General features: G+C 49.9%; 6 pseudogenes; all 6 read left to right on the top strand.

Annotated features, from left to right (window-relative positions):
• Positions 1 to 3,913: 3,913 nt before the first annotated feature.
• On the top strand, positions 3,914 to 4,032 carry LOC143928773 (5S ribosomal RNA; annotated as a pseudogene).
• A 673-nt stretch (positions 4,033 to 4,705) lies between these two features.
• On the top strand, positions 4,706 to 4,824 carry LOC143928889 (5S ribosomal RNA; annotated as a pseudogene).
• Positions 4,825 to 5,198: 374 nt separating this feature from the next.
• LOC143928809 (5S ribosomal RNA) lies at positions 5,199 to 5,317 on the top strand (annotated as a pseudogene).
• A 1,178-nt stretch (positions 5,318 to 6,495) lies between these two features.
• Positions 6,496 to 6,614, top strand: LOC143928777 (5S ribosomal RNA; annotated as a pseudogene).
• Positions 6,615 to 7,037: 423 nt separating this feature from the next.
• On the top strand, positions 7,038 to 7,156 carry LOC143928987 (5S ribosomal RNA; annotated as a pseudogene).
• Positions 7,157 to 7,473: 317 nt separating this feature from the next.
• On the top strand, positions 7,474 to 7,592 carry LOC143928426 (5S ribosomal RNA; annotated as a pseudogene).
• Positions 7,593 to 16,507: the final 8,915 nt, after the last annotated feature.

Raw genomic sequence — 16,507 nt, 5'->3', positions numbered from 1 at the left:
TCCAACTGATAAGAAGCTGGAAACATTAATAAAAGCCTCCTTTTCCATGACTGGCGCTGTAGTGCAAGCTACAGTCGCAGCTGTGGGGTTGTGTCAGTTCCTCAAGGAACAGGTTAAGCAGATGCTTGGCCTCCTTCCCAGTGAGGAAGTGGACAATTATGCAGAAATACCTCAAATTCTGTGTTTAATGATTGATGCGATTTTGGATTCTGTCCAACAAGCATCTCGTTTGTCTCTCCTGTTGGTACACATGCGAAGGGCCCTATGGCTAAAGAATTGGGCAGCTGAGCTATCATGCAAGAAGCATTTGATTGGGTTCCCGTTTAAAGGGGAACGTTTGTTTGGAGAAGAATTAGACAAATTCGTACAAAAAATTTCAGGGAGTAAATCTACTCTCCTTCCAGTCAAAAGGAGCAAACGTCCATCATTTAGGCGTTCTCTCTCTCCCGGAGCATCAAGCTCTAAGCAGTGGCGACGGCCTTCTCAACCCCCCTCTACAGGAAAGGCTCAAGGCCGGGCCCAGGGGCAGAAGAAATCCTGGGGGCGAAAGCCTGCCAAGCAGAGCCTGAAAGCTTCCTTGTGAAGGGGCGCCCCTGCTCGGCCAAGTGGGGGGAAGGCTCCTGCAGTTTGCAGAAGCCTGGCGGGAAGAGATCCGGGACGAGTGGGTGGTCTCTTCGGTATCCCTGGGCTACAAGCTGGAGTTTCAGGAGATTCCACCTTCTCGCTTTCTAAGGTCAAGGATCCCCAGGGACCCAGTAAAGCAAAGACCGCTATTTCTGGCCTTAGATCACTTACTATCCCAGGGGGTGATAGTAGAAGTGGACCCAAAAGAACAGGGTTCAGGGTTTTACTCGAATCTCTTCAGCGTTCCAAAGCCAAATGGAAGTGTCAGACCTATCCTGGATCTGAAGGATGTGAACCAATTTTTACGCATCCGGTCCTTCCGAATACAGTCAATTCGCACTGTGGTCTCCTCCCTGCAAGGGGGAAAGTTTATGGCATCAATAGACATGAAGGATGCATATCTCCATGTGCCAATTTTTCCCGCACACCAAAAGTATCTAAGGTTCACGGTAGAGCAGCACCATTTTCAATTTGTGGTTTTGCCGTTCGGGCTAGCTACGGCCCCTCGAGTCTTCACAAAGATTCTGGACCCTCTCTTGGCAAACCTAAGAGCTCAGGGTATAGCCATCATGGCTTATCTAGACGATTTGCTTCTCATAGAGAAAACAGTAGCGCTCCTGAACCACAGTGTTACCAGAGCGCTAGAACAGCTGGAATGCCTAGGTTGGATTATAAACCTAGAAAAGTCGTCCCTACAGCCTGCTACCAGGTTGGAATACCTGGGTATGGTTATCGACACTGCTCAGGGCAAGGTGTTTCTACCAAGGCCAAAAGCCTTGGCCATTGGGGATCTGGTGCGCCTAATTCTGGGCAGAAGATCTTCCCCCATTCGGTTGTGCATGAGACTGTTAGGGGAAATGGTCACCTCCTTCGAGGCCGTTCCATTCGCCCAGTTCCACTCAAGGCCTCTGCAAAGATGCATCCTTGCGGCTTGGAACAGGAAGCCCCAATCCTTGGATCTTCCTATGTGTCTATCCCCAGGGACACGCAAGAGCCTCGTCTGGTGGTTACAAACCGAGCAGTGTTGGAGGAGACGTGCTCGCAGTGGAAATGGTCTGCGATCGAGAAGCTATTGCCCATAAATGTCTTGGAGATCCAGGCAGTTTATATGGATCTCATAAACTGGTCTTTCAGACTACAGGGTCTCCCTGTTTGGGTTCAGTCGGACAATGCCACAGCAGTGGCCTATATCAATCACCAGGGCGGTACCAGGAGTCTGGTTGCGCAAAAAGAGGTGAATCGCATACTTGGCTGGGCAGAAAGGCATGTTCCATGCCTTTCTGCAGTCTTCATTCCAGGAGTGGAAAATTGGCAGGCGGATATTCTGCGCCACCAGTAGTTGTGCCCAGGAGAATGGGCTCTGCACCCCGACGTGTTTTGGAACATATGTCGCAGGTGGGGTACTCCAGACGTAGATCTGTTTGCGTCCAGGTTCAACAGAAAACTGGACAAATTTGTGTCAAGGACAAGAGATACACTCGCTCCGGGGTCGGATGCTCTGACAGTTCCCTGGGATCAGTACAATTTGATTTATGCCTTCCCCCCGTGCCTGCTTCTGTCGCAGTTCCTGGGAAGAGTCAAGAGGGAAACAAAGTCGGTTCTTTTGGTAGCCTCGGCTTGGCCCAGGCGACCGTGGTACGCAGAGATCATGAAGTTGGCAGTAGGTAGGCCGTGGATCCTCCCTCTCCGGCCAGATCTGCTCTCACAGGGTCCTGCTTTACACAGTCCTGCTTTACACAGTCTGAATTTGACGGTTTGGCTGCTGAGACCCTGGGCTTTCGGGGCCAGTCCTTTCTACTCTGGTCAATGCCAGAAAGCCGGCCTCCAGGATTATTTACTACAAAATCTGGAGGGCATATGTTTCCTGTTGTGAACTCAGGGAATGTCACCCTAGAAAGTATGTCATTAGCAGGATCTTGGCCTTCCTCCAGTCAGGCCTAGAAATGAATTTGGCCGTAAGCACTATCAAGGTGCATATTTCGGCCTTGTCAGTGTTTTTTCAGAAACCACTTGCATCACATTCCCTGGTGCGGGTTTTCATCCAGGGGGCTATGCAGATAAGGCCGCCAGTCAAACCTCCGGTATGCCCATGGGATCTGAATTTGGTTCTCTCAGCTTTGCAGGGGCAACCTTTTGAACCTTTGCATCAGGCTTCGTTAGTTCTTTTGACTAAAAAATTGGTTTTCTTGGTAGCCATATCCACGGCTAGAAGAGTGTCAGAACTAGCAGCTCTCTCCAGTAAAGAACCGTATCTAATTATTCATAAGGACCTGGTGGTAATGCGTCCCAACAGGTCCTTTCTGCCTAAGGTGGTTTCAGGATTCCATTTGAATCAAGATGTAAGCCTACCATCCTTTTTTCTGGAACCACAGTCCACAGAAGAAGAATCTTTGCACACTTTGGATGTGGTAAGGGCAATCAGTATCTATCTTCAGGCAACTGCTCAGATAAGGAAAACTGGTTGCTTATTTATTTTGCCGGAAGGCCCTAGGAAGGGCCAGGCGGCATCAAAATCCACTCTCTCAGGGTGGATTAGACAGATTATTTCTCAGGCCTATAGTGTTAAAGGGAAGATCCCTCCTTTTCAAGTGAGAGCGCACTCAACTAGGGCTGTAAGTGCTTCTTGGGCAGTGCATCACCAGGCCTTCCTGGCTCAGATCTGTAAGGCTGCAACTTGGTCATCAGTCCACACATTCACCAGATTCTATCAGGTGGATGTCAGAGGGCAAGAGGATATCGCCTTTGGGCGCAGTGTACTGCAGGCTGCAGTTTAGGTCCTCCGGTCCTTGGCGGTCTATATATTATGATCTGTGTCTCCCTGCCCTCAATCTGAGCATTGCTTTGGGTCATTCCACTATGTAATGAAGCTCCTGTGTCCCGTGATGTATGATCAAGAAAATAGGATTTTTATATACAGCTTACCTGTAAAATCCTTTTCTTGAGAGTACATCACGGGGCACAGGGCTCCCACCCCTCTTGGGTTTTACGTGGTTTCCTATTGCTTTGCTACAAAACTGAGGTGCCCCCCATATGGGAGGGGTTATATAGGGGAGGAATTCTCCTTAATTGGGGGTTAATCAGTGTCCAAATACCAGAGGTGCCTATATAACCCACTATGTAATGAAGCTCCTGTGTCCCGTGATGTACTCTCAAGAAAAGGATTTTACAGGTAAGCTGTATATAAAAATCCTATTTTTTATGTTGTTGGCGTTGACCTGTTTTTTTCCGCTTGTTTCCCAAGATGACCATCTTGGCGTTTGTCAAGAGGGTGAGAGTGCCCAAAGAAAGTGCCTACGGCCAAATCACCCTGAAAGTGCCCGATCTTGTCTGATCTCGGAGGCTAAGCATTGTCGGGCCTGATTAGTAACTGGAAGGGAGACCGACTGGGAATACCAGGTGCTGTAGGCTTCTTTTTATGTTGTTGGCGTTGACATGTTTTTTTTTCCGCTTGTTTCCCAAGGTGACCATCTTGGCATTTGTCAAGAGGGCTGAGAGAGCCCAAAGAAATCTCCTACGGCCACATCACCCTGAAAGCGCCCGATCTTATCTGATCTCAGAGGCTAAGCAGGGTCCGGCCTGGATAGTACCTAATTACAGGTGCCGTAGCAATCTTTTTATATTGTTGGCTTTGACCTGTTTTTTTTCCGCTTGTTTCCCAAGGTGACCATTTTAGCATCTGTCAAGAGTTTTTAGTATGTCCCGAAGCGTTAGCCTAAGGCCCCATCACCCTGAAAGCGCCCGATCTCAGAGGCTGACCGATGGGAGACTATGTTGTTGGCATTGACCTGTTTTTTTTCACTTGTTTCCCAAGATGACCATCTTGGCATTTGTTAAGAGGGTTGAGAGTGTCTGAATAGAACACCTATGGCCATATCACCCTGAAAGCGCACAATCTCATCTGATCTCAGAGGCCTAGCAGTGTACGGCCTGGTTAATACCTGTATGGGAGACTATCTGTGAATACCAGGTGCCGTAGGCTTCTTTTTATGTTATTGGCCTTGACCTGTTGTTTTTTTTCACTTGTTTCCCAAGGTGACCATCTTGGCATTTGTCAAGAGGGTTGAGAGTGGCAGAAGAGATCACCTATGGCCCCATTACCCTGAAAGCGCCCAATCTTGTCTGATCTCAGAGGCTAAACAGTGTCGGGCCTGGTTAGTACCTGGATGGGAGACCGCCTGGGAATACCAGGTGCCATAGGCTTCTTTTTATGTTGTTGGCTTTGACCTGTTTTTTTCACTTGTTTCTCAAGGCGACCATCTTGGCTTTTTTCAAGAGGGTTGGGCGTGTCTTGAAGAGAACGCTTACGGCCACATCACCCTGAAAGCAACCGATCTGATTATAGAGGCTAAGCAGTGTCAGGCCTGGTTAGTACCTGGATGGGAGACTGCCTGGAAAGACCAGGTGCCATAGAAGGATCTGGCCTGGTTAGTGTCTTGATTGGGAGATCGCCTGGGAATACCAGATGCCGTAGGCTTCTTTTTATGTTGTTGGCTTTGACCTGTTTTTTTTTAGCTTGTTTCCCAAGGGGAGCATCTTGGCCTTTGTCAAGAGGCTTCAGAGTGCCCAAAGAGAGTGCCTACGGCCAAATCACCCTGAGAGAGCCCAATCTCATCTGATCTTGGGGGCTAAGCAGCGATGGGCCTGGTTAGTACCTGGATGGGAGACAGCCTGGGAATACCAGGTGCTGTGAGCTTCTCATTATGTTGTCGGCGTTGACCTGTTTTTTTTTCCCTTTTTTCCCAAGGTGACCATCTTGGCATTTGTCAAGAGGGTTGAGAGTGCACAAAGAAATTGCCTACGGGCACAACACCCTGAAAGCGCCCAATCTCGTCTGGTCTCAGAGGCTAAGAAGGGTTGGGCCTGCTTTGGACCACATGGGTTTTCCAGATGCCGCAGGCTTCTTTTTATGTTGTTGGTGTTGACCTGTTTTTTTCCGCTTGTTTCCCAAAGTGATCACCTTGGCATTTGTCAAGAGAGTTGAGAGTGCCTAAAGAGATCGCTTACAGCAGCATCACCCTGAAAGCACCCAATCTCTTCTGATCTCGGAGGCTAAGAAGGGTTGGGCCTAGTTAGTACTTGAATGGGAGACGGCCTTGGAATACCAGGTGCCGTATTCTTCTTTTCATGTTGTTGGCGTTAACCTGTTTTTTTCCGCTTGTTTCCCAGGGTGACTATCTTGGCATTTTTCAAGAGGGATGAGAGTGCCCAAAGAGATTGCCTATGGGCACATCACCCTGAAAGCACCCAATCTCCTCTGATCTCAGAGGCTAGAAAGGGTCGCGCTTGGTAATACCTGGATGGGAGACCGCCTGGGAATACTAGGTGCTGTAGACTTCTTTTTATGTTGTTGGCGTTGACTTGATTTTTTGTTTGCTTCCCAAGGTGACCATCTTGGCGTTTGTCAAGAGGGTTGAGCGTGCCTGAAAAAATCTACTATGGCCGCATCACCCTGAAAGAGCCCAATCTCATTTGATCTCAGAGGCTAAGCAGGGTTGGGACCTGGTTAGTACCTGGATGGGAGACCGCCTGGGATTTCTCAATGCCATAGGCTTTTTTTTTAAGTTGTTGGCATTGACTTAGTTTTTTTTTACTTGTTTCCCAAGGTGACCATCTTGGCGTTTGTCAAGAGGGTTGAAAGTGCCTGAAGGGATTGCCTACGGGCACATCACCCTGAAAGCACCTGATCTCGTTTGATGTTGGAGGCTAAGAAGAGTCTGGCCTTGTTAGTACGTGGATGGGAGACCGCCTGGGAATACCAGGTGTCGTAGGCTTCTTTTTATGTTGTTGGCGTTGACCTGTTTTTTTTTAGCTTGTTTCCCAAGGTCACCATCTTGGTGTTTGTCAAGAGGGTTGAGAGTGCCTGAAGAGATTGCCTATGGCCACATCACTCTGAAAGCACCCAATCTTGTCTGATCTTGGAAGCTAAGAAGAGTCAGGCCTGGTTAGTACCTGGATGGGAGACCACCTGGGAATACCAGTTATTGTAAGCTTCTTTTTATGTTGATGGCGTTGATTCGGTTTTTTTTTTCCGCTTGTTTCTCAAGGTGACCATCTTGGCATTTGTCAAGAGGGTTGAGAGTGCCCAAAGAGATCGCTTACAGCAGCATCACCCTGAAAGAGCCCTATCTCTTCTCATCTCTGAGGCTAAGAAGGGTTGGGCCTAGTTAGTACCTGTATGGGAGATGGCGTTGGAATACCAGGTGCCGTATTCTTCTTTTTATGTTGTTGACATTGACCTGTCTTTTTTCGCAAGGTTGGGCCTTGCTAGTACCTGGATTGGAGACCACCTGGGAATACTAGGTGCTGTAGGCTTCTTTTTATGTTGTTGGCGTTGACTTGCTTTTGTTTTGTTTGTTTACCAAGGTAAACAATCTTGGTGTTTATCAAGAGGGTTGAGAGTGCCTGAAGAGCTTGCCTATGGCCACATAACCCTGAAAGCACCAGATCTTGTCTGATCTCAGAGACTAAACAGGGTCGGGCCTTGTTAATACCTGGATGGGAGACCACCTGGGAATACTAGGTGCTGTAGACTTCTTCTTATGTTGTTGGCGTTAACTTGTTTTTTTTTGTTTGTTTCCCAAAGTGACCATCTTGGCATTAGTCAAGAGGGTTGAGAGTGCCTGAAGAAATCTCCTACGGCCACATCACCCTGAAAGAGCCCAATCTCATCTGATCTCAGTGGCTAAGCAGGGTTGGGACCAGTTTAATCCCTGGATGGGAGACCGCCTGGGATTTCCAGATGCCGTAGGCTTCTTGTTATGTTGTTGCCGTTGACCTATTTTTTTCCGCTTGTTCCCAAGGTGACCATCTTGGCATTTGTCAAGAGAGTGGAGAGTGCCTGAAGATATTGGCTACGGCCACATCACCCTGAATCTGTTCCATCTCATCTGATCTTGGAGGCTAAGCAGGGTCGGGCCTGGTTAATGCCTGGATAGGAGACCGCCTGGGAATACCAGGTGTCGTAGGCTTCTTTTTTTTTTCTCCAAACAGGGGAAGACGGTCCCCCGAGTACATAATGCAACAGAGAAATACAGAGCAAAAAGCAGCTGAACAATACTTGATACAGGTATATTCGCAAATGTGAGTCTGCCTTCCATCAATCATAATGATTCAAGGCACGGATAAAGTACTGTACCAAGATCCAGGGTCACACAAACCCCAGGTCCCTCCGGCATAATCCATCCAGAGGGGGGTGTGGGGCCGTCATTCCCAATTTTCCACTTTTTCCAAAAGAGAGAGGGGGTGGAGGGGGTGAGAGATAGGGGAGGAAGGCAGAAAAGAGAAGGGGTGAAAGATCATGAAAGGAGAAGAGGGGACGAGACACGATGGCAGCCACTGTCCAAGGGGCCAGTCAAGGAAAGCTCAGAGCACTAAGGCGATAGCAGGCGACATCCATCCAGCGAGAATATAAAGGTATTCCAGATGTCCCAGGTTTGTTTAAAAAATTCTTGTTTACCTTGTGATGTGAGGATCAAGTCCTCCTTTTTTTTTATGTGCTCTATTTTCCTAAGCCAGTGAGTAATGAAAGGGGGGGGAACATATTTTCCAATAGAGAGGGATGCAGGATTTTGCCGCATTTATCACATGTCGTAAAATTGATTTTTTGTACTTCTTAATGGGAATCTGTGAATGGTGCAAGAGAAAGAATGCAGCCTCTTCCGGGATGGAGAAGTCTGTGAATTTTTGTGTTATGCATCGGATCTCTGTCCAGAAGTCCACCAAGCTGGGGCAGGACCAAAAAATGTGGAGCAACGTGCCCTCTTCTTCTCCACACCTCCAGCATATGTTTGAGGAAGAGGGGAATTATTTATGCAGCTTTGATGGTGTCAAATACCACCTGGTGAGAAGTTTAAAATGTATCTCCTGTATCTTCGTGCACAGCGAGGTTTTGAGAGCCAAAGTGATAATGCGTTGTCTCTGTGCTGGGGAAAACGAGCAATTAAGGTCCTTTTCCCAGTTGGACAGACAGGTTAAGTGTGGGTGATCTGTTTGAGAGAGAATGTGGACCAAAGGGCCTTCGCTCCTGCATAGAGTCTCAAACTCCGTCTGAGGGCGGGCGAAAGTTTGAGTATTGGGGATGGAATGGAGAAAATGATGTTATTGCGCCGGTCTCCAAAAAGGCAGTTGGAAAAGCCCTGTCGGATCTGTTAGGGTTGAGAAAGAAGGCCATTTTCCATCAATGACGAATTTAGACGCATGGTCTAGGTTGGAATTTCTAAGTGGGTCCCCGGTTCAAAGTTCGGATGGTCACGTATAGGGAATAGGGGGGAAGTCAAAGACGTGAGTGTGTTTTGGGTAGCGATCAGGTGACTGACTTTCAATGAAGCCCCTATAGTGGGATGTGACGTCAATTCTGTGGGTAAATCCTTATAGCACCACATGGCGCTTCTTAGCGGAATACGGGAGTGAGATTGTCCTAGTTGCACCCAGAGCTTAGAAAGTTTGTTATCATTCCAGTCCAATACACACCCCAGATGGGAGGCCAGGTAGTAGCATCGCAAGTCAGGGAGAACCAACCCTCCCTGTTGTTTAGACAATGTCAGCTGTGACCACTTAAGTCTGGGATTTTTGTGGGCCCAATTAAATTCAGTGAGCAGGGATTGAGCTTGCTTAAAAAATGGGACTGGACTCTGGATCAGGAGAGCTTGGAAAAGATAGGTACATTTAGGGAGTATGCTCATTTTAATGAGATTGCATCTCCTGAACCAGGAATGGAGGCCAGAATGCCACCCGTGAAGCAAATTGCAGATCTTAGTGACAAGGGGTGGGGGGAAGTTCAACATAAACGTACGCGCGATGTCCGGTGGAATGTAAGTACCTAAGTACTTAAGGGCTGTATGGGTCCATTTAAATGGAAAATTGGACGGCAAGTCTAGTAACGTTTGCGGGGGACTTGCGACCCCCATGGCCTCCGATTTCAAGAAGTATCCCGTATATCTGGAATTCCCGAAGGAGATTTGGCAAGGAAACTCTGGGATTCGTCAGCGAGAACAGCATGTCATCCACGTAGGCAGATATCTTGCAGTCAATAGTACCCATTTGGAGTCCCGTTATGTCTGAGTTTTGTCGAATTGTGGAGAGAAAGGGTTCCAATGACAGTGCGAATAATAGGGGCAACAGGGGGCAACCCTGTCTGGTCCGATTCCCGATGTCAAGGGGAGATGAGAGCACCCCATTCGCTTTGAGTTGAGGTGAAGGGCGTGAGTATATCTTACTTATCCATGCCAGCATCCGTTCACTCAGACCTATATGGCAAAGGACCGAGAACATGAATGTCCATTTGACCCGATCAAAAGCCTTCTCGGCATCAGTACTCACAAAAAGACAAGGGGTCCCAGATGACTTTGCTTTATGGACCAGGGTAAGCACCTTAATGGTGTTGTCCCTATCTTCCCTGGTGGGAATAAAACCTAACTGTCCGGTACGGAGTGTCCCCAATTCAATCTCTAAGGTCCGTGACGGGGCATGTTTATGTTTCGCTTCCACAGAGGCAAGTTCACAAAACAGATTAGCAAGCTGTTCCTTCCGTGTTCGTTTGATGCGCGCCCCGTGCCTGATAAATACCCTGCGGAGTACTGACTTGTGAGCCTCCCAAATTATCCCCGGGTCGCAATCCTGCATTTAGTTTTCTTGGAAATAAATGTCAAATTCCCTGGTCACATCTGCTAAAACTTCCGGTATCTGGAGGAGGCTCTCATTAAGGTGCCAGAATAGAGACCTAGGTGAGGGGTTCCTAGAGAGGGTGTAGGTAAGGGCTACAGGAGCGTGGTCGGACCAAGTAATATGGCCGATGGAGGAAGAGCTCACCAAGTGCAGTTGGTCATGTGGAATCAAGAAGAAGTCTATCCTCAAGTATGATTTGTGAGGGGGAGAGCAAAAAGAGTAGTCCCTTTATCCGGAGTGTTGCAGACACCAGACATCAACTAATTGGTCATTCAGTAAACACTTAGTATTCCGCTTTCTAGAGGAAATGAGGAGCGAGGAGCAAGAGGCAGAAGTGTCAACCGATGGCGAAAGGGGACATTAAAGTCCCAACCTAATATCAACTGGCCCTCCCAAAAGTCACATAATCTGTGCAGGGTAGTTCTGAGGAATGTGTCTTGGTAAACATTGGGAGCATACACAGTGGCAAATGTAAAAAGCAGCTCTCCAATGTGGCCCCTAAGAAAAAGATACCGGCCCCCAGGGTCCACCAGAGAATCCTGGAGAACCGAGGGGAGCCTGCTAGAGATCAGAATGGAGATTCCCTTGGTCTTAGAGGAGGGGGTTAGTAGAGTGGTAGACCTTAGCGAAGGATCTTGACCATAGAAAGGGGAGGCTAGTATTTTTAAAATGTGTTTCTTGTATAAAGGACACATCAGTACAGGAAGTCTTCAGTTCTCACAGGAGGATCCACCATTTTTCAGAGGAGTTCAGTCCCTTAACGTTTAGAGAGGTGACCTTGACTGAGTCTGCCATTGCTCCTCGGGGAGGGGAAGGGGGACGTCAGAGAAAAGCAAAGAAAGTTGAACCAAGGTAGGTATTGGGTAGGTAATGGATGGCGGTCCCGGCAGTGGTAAATGTCACGTCTGATACCGGTATGCAAATAAAAGACAATCAGTAACATCATAGAACCAAAAAACAATAGTATAATCAAAACAGAGGTAGAGCATAGAACTGTCAGCATTGAGGGGTCTCAGCTCGCCCTAAACGTAGGCATGCACGAGGGAGCCCATCACAACAGAAAAGGCATCACAGAATGGGATCCACCACCCCCCGTCCCATACCCCAAAAGTACATGCAGCCCCCGAACAAATGCATTTCTCCCTTTGGCAGATTGTCATCTCCTTACCCCCTCTCCTCCGTCCACGCTCCGGGGGAAAAGGGGGAGGGAAGGGGGGAAAAGAGGGGGGAAAGGGGGAGGTAAGGGAGGGAAGGGGGGGTAGCAAGGGAGAGGGGACAAACATGCGGAAATGTCAAGTCCTTTAGCGCACTCACAACAGCAACCACCCGGACCCCATAAGTTTCAACTCCTCCCCTCCATGGTCACCACATCAAGATGAAGCCAGACCAGAAGCCCTGGTCGGTGCATGGAGAATCCAGCAGGCAAGGGGCTGGGGCCACCATCCCTCCATCCAACGGGAGACTTCACCCGAGCAGCAGTTCTGGGGCCCGCCAATTAGTGTCTCTCCTGCATCGCCATCGGGGGCGGTGTAGAGCATCCAGAGGGAGGCTGGGACCGCCCAAACAGTAAGGGGTAAATCCTCCAGGGGGGTCCAGAGTCAACCTGGAGGGAAGCAGTGTCTCGTACCAATAGGCTCAATAAAAAGTCATCCAGGGTGTCCCCGAAAGCTGCAGAAGGCAATGTCAGCAAAGAGTAGGTGGGGGCCAGAGGGGGGGGGGACGAGGGGCGCAACCAGGGAGAGGGGACACATATGCGGGAATGTCAAGCCCTTCCAGTACAGCGCACTAGGTATCACTCAGACCCCCCCAAAGTGCAACTCCCCCCTCTAAGGTCAAGACTCCAGAAGGGAAGATGAGCCGCCCTGGTCTGTACATGAAAGAACCTGCTGCCAAGGGGTTGGGGCCATCATCCCTTCCTCCAATGGGAGATGCCACCGGCATGACAGCCCCATGTCCTGTCAAGTGTTGCCCCTCTGACAATGTCGTCGGGGTATATGTGGAGCATCCAGGGGGAGGCAGAGACCACCCAAACAGTGAGGGGTAATGTCAGGGTTTCTCCCGCACAAAACGGGTCGTGCGCGTGCGCATTAGTGCGGTTTGTCGCCAGTGGGCCTATTTAAAGAAGGCTGCTGCATCTACTCGGTGCTGTTTGTCTGCAGCTCTGTACCCAAACTACTTGCTATCTGCCTGCTGTTGTGATATCTGACCCGGCTACCGTCTGACCTTGCTGACCTCTCCTGCTCTGACCCCGGCCTGCCTGACCTTGTTTTGGACTGTACCTTTGTTGCCGAACCTCTGCCTGCCTGCACTTCTCTTCTGCCTGCTGTACTTACCTGCCTGCTTATCCATTGTGCCACTGCCTTGCCTGCTGATCGCTGCCTGCCTGTCTACCAACTTCTCTGCAGTTCCAGCATCCAGAAGAACCAGCCGCTGCTTCCAGTCAGACACTCCTACCCCGCTGCGCTCACGGGGCCACTGTCTCCATTCCAGTGGTCCCTGAACCAGAGCTGTAAGAGAAGTCTTCTTCCATCAAGTCGGGCTCATCACCAGGAAACCTAACAGTACAAACAGCCCCATGACTGAGCCTGCGGGAGAAGCTTCTGCCATGAAGGAGATCTGCACCCACTTAGCGGCCCTTACACAGGCTGTGAAGTCACTCCAAGAGGGATATACCAGACTGGAAGAGCAAGTTCAACACCTTTCCGGTATAAGTCCTTCCACCTCAGCATCACCTCCTCTTCATACTCAGCCTGCTACCCAGCCTGCAGTGGTGATTCTCCCTCCTGAACCGAGAGTACCTGTTCCAGAAAGGTTCTCAGGAGACCGATCCAAGTTCCGGGCCTTTCGTAATGCCTGTCAGCTATACTTCGCCCTCCAACCCAGGACTTTTTCACTTGAAGCTACCAAGGTGGGGTTTGTGATATCGCTACTACAGGGAGAACCCCAGACCTGGGCCCACCGTCTCCTGGAGGGTGACAGTGCTATTACCCATTCCCTTTCTTCATTCTTTGAGGCTATGGCACAGCTTTATGAAGATCCTCAGCGAACTGCCACAGCCGAATCTGCTCTGTCTGCGCTCCAGCAGGGCCGCGGTGCGGCCGAGAACTATGTTACTGACTTTCGGCGCTGGAGCGCAGACAGCCAATGGAATGACTCTGCTCTAAGACATCAGTTCCGCATGGGCCTCTCTGAGGGACTGAAAGATGAACTGGCCCGTGTCGGCATCCCGGACTCTTTGGAGGAGTTGATCACCTTGGCCATACAAATTGACCGTCGACTTCGGGAACGGCAGGCCGAGCGCTCAACTCAGCCCCAGCGCTCGAATTGGATGACTGCAAGGGTTCCTATTCCCGCCTTCTGTCCTCATCCTGCTCTGCAAAGGGACCCTGCCAGTCCTGCTCCTGACACTCCTGAGCCAATGCAGCTGGGATTGATGCGTCCCACCTTGTCTCCAGAGGAACGTGCCCGTCGTTGCCAGCAGAATTTGTGCCTTTACTGTGGGGGGTCCGGACATTATGTTAACAACTGCCCTGTTAAGACACGTAAGTGCCTTTCCTCTGTGTCTCCTGTTCCTGTTTCCCTGCCAGCCAGCACAACCCACCTTGCTCTCCCTCTCTCATTGCAGTTCCAGGGAAGGATGGTCTCCACCAGCGCCATCATTGATTCTGGGGCTTGCAGTTGTTTTGTCGATGCCACCTTTGCCAGTCTGCAAGCCTTGCCCCTTCAGAAGAAAACCCACGGACTGTCTGTGTTCTTGGCTGATGGGTCCCGCATCAAATCGGGGCAAGTAACCCAAGAGACGCTACCCTTGATGGCTTGTACCCCTTCCCAGCACAAGGAGCTCCTCACCCTTGATGTGATTTCTTCCCCTCTTTTTCCTGTGATCCTGGGCATCCCCTGGCTTCAGGCCCATAATCCCTGCATCAACTGGGCTACAGGGGAGATCAAATTCCAGTCCAGCTACTGCCAAGAGCACTGTCTTCGTGTGAATTCTGTTGTGCCCTCTACCCTTCTTTGCCTTGATTCTGATCAGGACTTATGCCAGCTGGTGCCTGAACCATACCATGAATTTTTAGATGTTTTCAGCAAGCGAGGAGCAGACACACTTCCACCTCACCGCCCCTATGACTGCCCTATTGAACTTCTTCCAGGAGCTGAGATTCCGTTTGGGCGTATCTTCCCCCTGTCTGAAAAAGAGCAGGAGGCCTTAAAGGTTTATATTACAGAAAACCTGGAGAAGGGGTTCATTCGTCATTCCACCTCCCCAGCAGGCGCTGGAATATTTTTTGTGACCAAGAAAGACCAGTCGCTCCGGCCCTGCGTGGACTATCGTGAGCTTAATAAGATCACGGTCAAGAACCGTTACCCTCTTCCTCTGATGCCGGAGCTCTTTCAGAAACTGCCACGATTTTCTCCAAGTTGGACTTAAGGGGGGCTTACAACCTGGTTCGCATTCAGGCTGGGGACGAGTGGAAGACAGCATTCAGGACCCGTTTCGGGCATTACGAATACCTGGTCATGCCCTTTGGCCTTTGTAATGCTCCTGCCACCTTCCAGCATCTTATTAATGATGTGTTCAAGGACTTCCTGGACATTTTTGTGATCGTCTACTTGGACGACATTTTGATTTTTTCGGGGTCTCTCGAACAGCATCGGGGTCACGTGGGCAGGGTTCTACTCCGGCTCCGTCAGCATGGACTGTATGCTAAGGCTGAGAAGTGTAGCTTTGAGCAACGGAACATCCAATTCCTCAGGCTTGAGATCTCCCCGGCTGGCATCAAGATGGATCCTCAGAAGGTTTCCGCTGTTCTGGACTGGCCTGCACCTACGGATAAAAAGGGGGTACAACGTTTTGTGGGCTTTGCAAATTTTTACAGAAAATGTATTAAGTGATTTTCCGCCATAATTTCCCCCATTACCCAGTTGACAAAACAGTGTGTACGCTTCCACTGGGGGTGGGAAGCCCAGGAGGCCTTTGAGAGACTCAAAAGACTGTTCACCTCTGCCCCCATCCTCAGCCACCCAGATCCTTCCCTACCATATATTCTTGAAGTGGACGCTTCCGAAGTAGCTGTGGGGGCAGTTGTGTCCCAGAGGCAAGGCGGCAACGATTTGATGCACCCCATAGGGTTCTTCTCCCGAAAGCTTTCCCCTGCCGAGAAGAATTATGATGTCGGTGACCGTGAATTACTCGCTATCAAATCTGCCTTGGAGGAATGGAGGTGCAGTTCATCCAGTGCTGATCTACACCGACCACAAGAACCTCGAATACCTGAGGACTGCCAAGCGTCTGAAGCCCCGACAGGCCCGTTGGGCCCTGTTTTTCTCACGTTTCTGTTTCCACATTACTTACCATCCCGGATCTAAAAATGTGAAACCAGACGCGCTCTCGCGTATGTACGATTGCCCCAAAGACCTTGCTGCTCCGGACACTATACTACCTGCGAGTACCTTTCTACTTGTGCAACCAGACTTGCTGGCGCAGATCAGGGAGGCATCCACTAATTCACCTGCACCACCAGAGGTCACACTGATTTCCAGAGGGGGTCTTCTATGGAAGGAGAGCCAAGTTTTTGTGCCTGAAAGCATCCGGATTAAAGTTCTAGCCCTCCTCCATGATTCACCCGTTAGCAGGACACTTTGGGCCCCGTAAGACCTTGGAATTGGCACAGCGTACCTTCTGGTGGCCCGGCCTGAAGGATTTCTGCAAGAAGTATGTCGACTCCTGTCCTGTGTGCATCCGGAGCAAGGCAACAAGGAATCGGGCCTGGGGACTTCTGAAGCCTCTTCCTACACCTGATCGGCCTTGGAGGATGATCACGATGGACTTTATTGTCGAGCTTCCCTGCTCTGAAGGTTGCACGGCCATTTTTGTGGTTGTAGATAGACTGACTAAGATGGCCCATTTCTTGCCCTTGAAAGGGACTCCATCTGCTCCAGAGACGGCCCGTGTCTTCATAAAGGAGATAGTCAGACTGCTTGGAGTACCTGCTAACATCGTGTCTGACAGGGGGGTTCAATTCCCCTCCCGGTTCTGGAGGGCCCTGTGTGAGTGTTTGAAGATCGAGCTGGCTCTGTCATCTGCCTACCACCCCCAGACCAATGGACAGACTGAGCGTACCAACCAGACCCTGGAGCAGTACATTAGATGTTTCACGTCCTTTTCCAGGATGATTGGGTATCTCTGCTGCCCCTTGCGGAGTTTGCCTACAACAACGCT

This window comes from Lithobates pipiens, unplaced genomic scaffold (genome assembly GCF_037356315.1).
Source record: "Lithobates pipiens isolate NorthernLeopardFrog02 unplaced genomic scaffold, aLitPip1_a1.2 Scaffold_23, whole genome shotgun sequence".
Lineage (NCBI taxonomy): Eukaryota > Metazoa > Chordata > Amphibia > Anura > Ranidae > Lithobates > Lithobates pipiens.
This window is presented reverse-complemented; position numbering and strand designations above follow the sequence as displayed.